This window comes from Catharus ustulatus, chromosome 2, assembly GCF_009819885.2.
Source record: "Catharus ustulatus isolate bCatUst1 chromosome 2, bCatUst1.pri.v2, whole genome shotgun sequence".
NCBI lineage: Eukaryota > Metazoa > Chordata > Aves > Passeriformes > Turdidae > Catharus > Catharus ustulatus.
Window position 1 is genome coordinate 115,454,963 of NC_046222.1, and position 6,899 is coordinate 115,461,861.

At 39.9% G+C, this 6,899-nt stretch overlaps 1 long non-coding RNA gene across 1 annotated transcript; it reads right to left on the reverse strand.

Annotated features, from left to right (window-relative positions):
• Positions 1–581: 581 nt before the first annotated feature.
• On the reverse strand, positions 582–6,594 carry LOC122149375. Its single transcript, XR_006162936.1, has 2 exons — positions 6,259–6,594; positions 582–1,633 (listed from the first exon to the last, which is right to left on the reverse strand). It is a non-coding gene; the product is annotated as an uncharacterized LOC122149375 (long non-coding RNA).
• Positions 6,595–6,899: the final 305 nt, after the last annotated feature.

Consider the following 6,899-nt stretch of genomic DNA (forward strand, 5'->3'; position numbering starts at 1 on the left):
ACAGTGGGTTGCAGCCAGCTCAGAGGCTGAGGCAAACCTCTCCCAAACAGGGGAGCAAATCTGAGGCACCTACTCCTACACAAGCATATTTAGGAAAAGCCTCTCCTCTAAAGGGAAGGGGCTGGAGGGAGACACAGAGCCAAAAGGGACAGGGAGTCTCCTAAGGGACTCCAGCTGTGGGCAACAGTGCTGATTTTAACTGGGATTGAGTTAATTTTTTCACAGTAGTTTGTATGGGGCTGTATCTTGGATTTGTGCTGAAAACTGTGATGTTATCACAGGGATGAGCTGAGCAGGATTTACACAAAGCCAAGCCTTGGCCAAGCAGGCTGGGGGTGCACAAGAAACTGGGAGTGACCCCAGCCAGGAGAGCTGACCCCAACTGATCACAGGGATATTCCAGAGCATGTGGAATCCTGCTCAGCATACAGAGCTGGGGAAGGAGGAGGAAAGGGGGAATTTTTGGACTCACAGCATTTTTCTTCCCAAGTCACCATTACGTGTGAGGGAGCCCTGCTGTCCTGGAGGTGGCTGAACACCTGCTTGCCCATGGGAATTGGTACATGAATTCCTTGTTTTGCTTTGTTTGTGAGCAGGGCTTTTGCTTTATCTGTTAGACTGTCTTTGTCTCAACCCATGAGATTTTTCGCTTTTCGTATTCTCTCTTGCATTCCAGCTCGGAGAGTGAGAGCAGCCTTGTGGGGTGAGCTGCAGCTGGGGTTACACCAGGGCAGGAACACTAAGGAACAGTGTGGGAGGGAGATAAGTGAGAAGGAAAGAGTGGAAAAAGCATCACATGCACAACAACCTCAGCCTATTCACTGTCTGTTTTCTCAGTGGGAATGAGCATGTGGTTTTGGGGATTGGTGTCGAGTGAATTGATGTGTAATCGTGCACTTCTCTCCCCACTAACCAAATTAGTGATCAGAAGTTTTATTTGGACTGGCTACAAACTGGGTTTCCTTCCTTTTTTGTCCATGATAGTGTGTAAGTATAATGTTTTTGGACTATAAAGTGTATTATTGTGTTCCCTGGGTATACTTAATGGTGCACTTCATCTTTCTTCCTTTTCTTCTCCTCCCTCTCTTATGATTCTTTCCACAAGTCCTCTGGAAATGAATCCTAAACCACCTCAGTTGCTTCTGGATCCAAAGTTTTTTTGCAGTGGAAGGACTGTGGGCAGTGATTCCTGGCCTGTAATTATATGAAAACATGACATGTTGCATTTGTAGGGGTTTATTATTGAGAAATATCAGTTACAATTTCCTTTCCTTACTGAGTAAGCAAACAGAAGAGAGAAAAACATAATCTTTGCCTTTAACTATAAACGTTCTGTGCCATCCTTGCCCTGTTCCAAGCTCCCAGTGCCTTCTGGAGCAGAACTGACACAGGTTAGGATCAGAGTATGCACCAGCTGTATGCACAACCACCCCATCAACTGCAAGCCCCCATTTGTGTGTCACAGATCTCAGCTCCTGAATCACTTCACTGCAGAATGTAGCTCTGCTCTGTTGGAGGAAGGCTGGCTCCACAACTGATGTGGCAGTCAGAAAGAAAGGTCTAGTCCAGGAAATCTGTTCTTGATGCTCTCTTGCTAAAAGCATTTCTCACTATAAGCAGCTCTCCTTTATCCCTGCATGGAAAAGCAGAGAACACTGGTCACAAGGAGATTACAATTTTAGATTCTCAACCACCATTCACAGTTCAGGTATTACTTTTAAAAAATATTGTATCAGCCTCAGCCTATGATTCAGATTCTTTTCTCCCTGTCTAATAAGTAGGCCAATTTGCAATGATGGGCAAACAGTTAAAATAAGTTCTTTAACATTCTGCCAAAGCAGAGCTGGGACAGCAGATGCTTTCAGACAGGCAGGGGAGGACAAGGTAAGAACAAGACATGCTTGGGCAGTATGACAGGACAGCTGTCTTTGTCAAATGTTTTGCATGCATACTTGGAAATGTGAATTTTAAAATAATATCTTGCACACAGATCCTTGAAGACATTTACTATAAACCTATTCTGAGTATGAGAAACTGAATAGGGGAAAACCAACCAGCATTGATATTCAGGTATTAGCTGACATAAAGTGTCAGCTTGGAGGAGCAAAGGAGAGGCAAGAGATCAAAGCAGAAGGGGCAGCTCTAGGCTGAGCACATCAGGGCTGTGCGCATTCCAGGCATGGTAAGAGAAGAGCACCAAAAGCACAAATGGAAAATAGGTGATGTGCCTTTGAACAGACATCATATGGGGGATTGACATGGTATTAACATTTATTGTTATCTGGGGATGGTACAACAGAATACCAGTGTGTTCTGCAGGAGGACAGGGACAGAACAATAGGTCTTGCTTCATCTCACTGCAATTTTAGGTTACTTTTCTGTCAGCATTGTAATATACATAGATGGTGCTGTTTGAGGAGTATTTGTGGGGTTGGATACCTTGCAGCACATTGTTATATTCAACACTAGCTGAATTTTCCTTCTGAAAGTTCACTCAAAACTTTATTATAGCTGAAGTGACCACGGGAGTCTGAAAAGGACTGTGCTCTGCACCTCACTGACATTATCTTCCATCTAGCTCCTACCTGCTCAGCAAGTTCAAGAGAAAAAAAACAACTAATAAATTAAAGGGCATGTCATCTGGTAATGCCTAAATTGCTCCTAGTGCTATTTATAAATAATTCAAAATAAAATGAAAGCCACAGCAAACACAGCTGTAGTTTATTTACTGTCACCCACCTGCTGGTGAATCTAGCATCGAGTTGTAGCAGTTGCTTCTCAGCTTAAAACAAACAAAAAAAAATTCTATTACTGCTGTTATTATTGTCACTACTAAACCCTTACTTGGATACCTGCAATTTGCAAAGCCTGATTCTTGACATGTTTTGGTTGTGTCACACCAGAATTTTCTCCACTGCAGTCAGGACACTCATCTACAGAGTGACTCAAACCTTCCTGCCATTGCACATCTTCCAGAGGCATCTCAAAGCAGGCTGCCATGCAGTGGAGTGTGTACACTCTAGCAGAAAATATTAGGAATGAAAATTCTTTAAATTCAATATGCATAGAGTATTCTTGTCTTTGTGGCCTTGTATTTGCCATCCTCTGAAAGACAAGCTTATGAAGATTATATATTTGACTTTTTTTTTGTGTCTGTCCCAACATAAATTTATTACTACTTTCAATTGAGCAAAATATTTCCACCAGTACTCCACCCATTTTTTTTTGCAAAACTCTTGATAATATGAATTTTTTCCTCGCGTTTCTGATCTGCATGGATTTGTAGGTCAATATCCAGGTGGTTTTATTCCCTGCCTCACTAAACTCCTTTTCTAACTAGGCACCCTGACTTTCTGTTTGATATCCTTGTAAACCTGCCTTAGGATTTATCACGACTTCCTTGGCTCTGGAGTTAGTCACTATAAAGAGAACATTCTTTGATCCTATGGGACTTCCTAACCATACATGCAGAATGGAAAAAAAAAATAAATCCACTTATCAACACAAAATAAAATGTTGTGAAACAGTGTCTTGTCCAAACCCAGGAATAAGTAAGGGATAAAGGACCTACCAATGCAATTTGACACCTGCTGTAAGGGCATAGGAAGTTTTAATAGCCAGGTCTGCTGTGTTGGTTGTCAAAGATGTCACTTGTCTATAAACCTTTCCTGGCCTCTCCAGTTCTTCCTTCTGCAACTTTCTTTTCCTCCAACACAAGGGTTAGATCAATTATTTACATTGGCTACTTGGTTTTAGTTGGCTGCATACACAGAATTTCAGAGGAAAGGTTAAATTAGAATGTGCTTTCCCCAGGTTCAAGTGTTAGAGAAGGAAAATGGGAGCAGGAAGGCTCTGCCATGCTGTGGGGAGAGTTGTTCTGGAAATAATCATGGAATGGGTATATAGATGAACAAATGTTAGTGTTAAAAATAAAATATTCCAAGAAACAGATTTAAAGAGCTGTGGAAGGAATTTGTTTTTCCCTTGGTTTTGTCCAAGAAATTAAGAGACTGAGGGGAGGTGAGCTGCAATAAATCACACCAAATGGTCTCCTATCTGAATGGCAGTGAACTCTGCCAACTGGTGGCAAAAGTTCACTTTTTACTCTGCTTATGGAACATATCTTGCTAATAGACCAAACAGAATAAACAGGCTCTTTATACAAATAAGAAGTGTTTGGAAGGCCTGGGAAGGAGGAGTGCCAGGCAAAAGGAAAGTGAATTGGAGTCTTACATGCTTTTGAAGTCTTCTCTATTTATAATCACATCCAATTTAACTGAAATACTTGGCAAAAATGCACGTAACTTTTAAAGAAAAGCTGCATCTTTTTAAGAAGTGTTTTCCCTGAGAAATCCTAGGAATATTTCTCATGTCTCTTAAAACACAAAAACTTGCATTGCTGCACTAGCAGACCATGCCAGCATTATGAAATCAAAGCTCACTTTGAACAGTAAAATATAGGTTACAGAATGCATGGTAGGGTTCCCTGGTTTAGATTTATAGCTAAAAACAATGGAGTAACTTGCTATTACTTGACAGACCTCTGGAAGATATCTTCTTCCTCAGCATCAGAGAAAGGGGAGTGTTTGCTTAATGTGTCAGGGTCCTGACTCCAGATTTTTTAGTTCTCTCTCCTATGAACAATAATTGTCTCAACAGTCACTGATTTCCCCTAACATCTCACATTAATATACTCAAATCCATTAAAAATCCTTTCCAACTGTGCATGATTAAAAGAAAAAAGCAGGATGTTTGAAGTGTGAGAACTAAATGTGTAAAATCACTTATATTGCTAAAAGAGCAGCCATGAAAAATTACCATTTTTCTTTTACACTGACGTTAGATACCTTTCCAGATTTCAGGATACTTTTTAAATAAGAAGTGATAATATTTTACTACAACTATTCCTATTTATTGAGTGCATTGCAAATATTATGAATTACTGAGTTTTGAACCATTTCCACACAACTTACTACCTGGCATTGGAAATGCATGTTTTATTTCAAAGGAAATTTCAAAGAGAATATTCCCTTGCACAGGAATTGGGAAGGGGAGGACTTTGGAGGGTTCCCTAGAGCTCAGAGGCAGGAGGGTGCCCTGTACAATAGGATTTTCCTTGTGATCATTGATGGGATCAGGGTGGCTACATCATGTTCATCAGCCTGGCTGCTTGGGGAATAGGAAGGTGGAGGGGGATCAGAGAAGGGAGCTGCAGGGATTCCAAGCAGGGCAGTGCAAAACGTTCATGTGAATTCTTCCAGAAGTAATCAAATGGATGTTTTACTGCAACTCTGTGTGCATCATGACACAGTAAGGGGAATAAAGAGGGATAGAGCAAAAAGAAGGCAGTTTCAGTTCCCACAAAGTGCCAGGTGGTAACTTTATCAGAGAAGCTGGTGGTCTTAACGTTCCATTTTAAAAACAGAACTCAGTGTTGCTGTGTCTGGGGTATTTTGGGAAATGTTCCTCACTTTGCAGACTTTCAACAAATCATGAAGCTTTGCTGTAGTGAAAAAAGCCATGCTGTTTGTGCTCTTGTTCATCCCTGTGGCTGCAAAGTGAAGATTCATGCTGTGCCACCGTTTCTTGTGCCCAAACTTTTTAATGCCCTCTTCATACAAACAATATATCAAAATGCTCATGGCACACTCATCACAGAGCAGCACCATTAATGCAGCACCACAAGCCCTTTGCACTGTGTGATTCACTCTGGGAATTCTGAGGATCTGAACTGTCAGGTGTGAACCACTCCCACATTGTTAGGAGTGGAAGATTGCATAATTGAAGAGTAATTATTCCCTAGTATGCAATAAGACTCTGACTCAAATATTTAAAAGTTTTTCTTTGCCTTTGAAATGGAAGTGTTTCAAATAAAGGAATTTGTATTCCTAAATCATTTTGGATCTTGTGAAAATCTATGTATGGAAAAAATATACCATTTTAACTACGAAAATTTTTAACATACTCTCTTCCTAAAAAAAAAAAAAAAAAAGGAAAAATCCATTTATTTTTTTACTTACATTTCTGTGATTGTCATTCATAAAAACATCAGCAGTGTTCCTTCCAGTTCTGAAAATTATCTGCAGTGTTCAGTTCCTGCTTCTACTTTTCTAGCTCTCTTCTGATGGAAATTAACATCCTGATGCTTCATTTTCATGACAAAGACCATAGCAGAAAATAATACAGACCAAGTCTTCTCCTGACATTGACTGAGGTAAGTAAGGAGATTAGGATGTAAATAAGACGTTGCTCACTCACATTTTAGCCCTTTATCAACAGGAATCCACAGATACCAGTTGCAGAGGGGATATTGATATGCATCATGTTCAGCATTGCAATTGTTGCAAGAATTACATTTTAAGGGATTTTTTCTCATCCTGCAGTACTGACATGTATTTCAGGCATCATCAAGAGTTCTTCTGCAGAGAACAATGAAATATGATTACATTTGTCATAACTGCAATATACCTTACCACCAAATGACAAATTAACAGAAAAGATTCCTCATGCTTTTTCCTACTGTTGAATTATATGAAACTGCCATTTTTACAGCAAAATTTACTGTTACAATCCTGTGTGGAAACCAGTTGTAACAGGTTCAAGTTCAGCAAATTCGTTTTCAAGGTTGTGCTGCTGCTTTTGCAAGCACAGTGACTTCTATGGGTGCAGAGAGAATGAACATGAACTTTTCTGCATTGCATTGATTATTTTTATTCAACAGTTTTAGCAAAGAAGCAAAAGTTTCAGTACCAAGTTGAGCTTATTTCTTCATTACTCTGTTTTCCCCTCACCATTCCCATTTGTTTATTTTCAGTTAATAGTATGTGTTGCAAAGATTGTGGAGTTTTCTTCATTCTACAAACTAAGAATGACTTTGAGTCTATAACTGCATTTTTTGT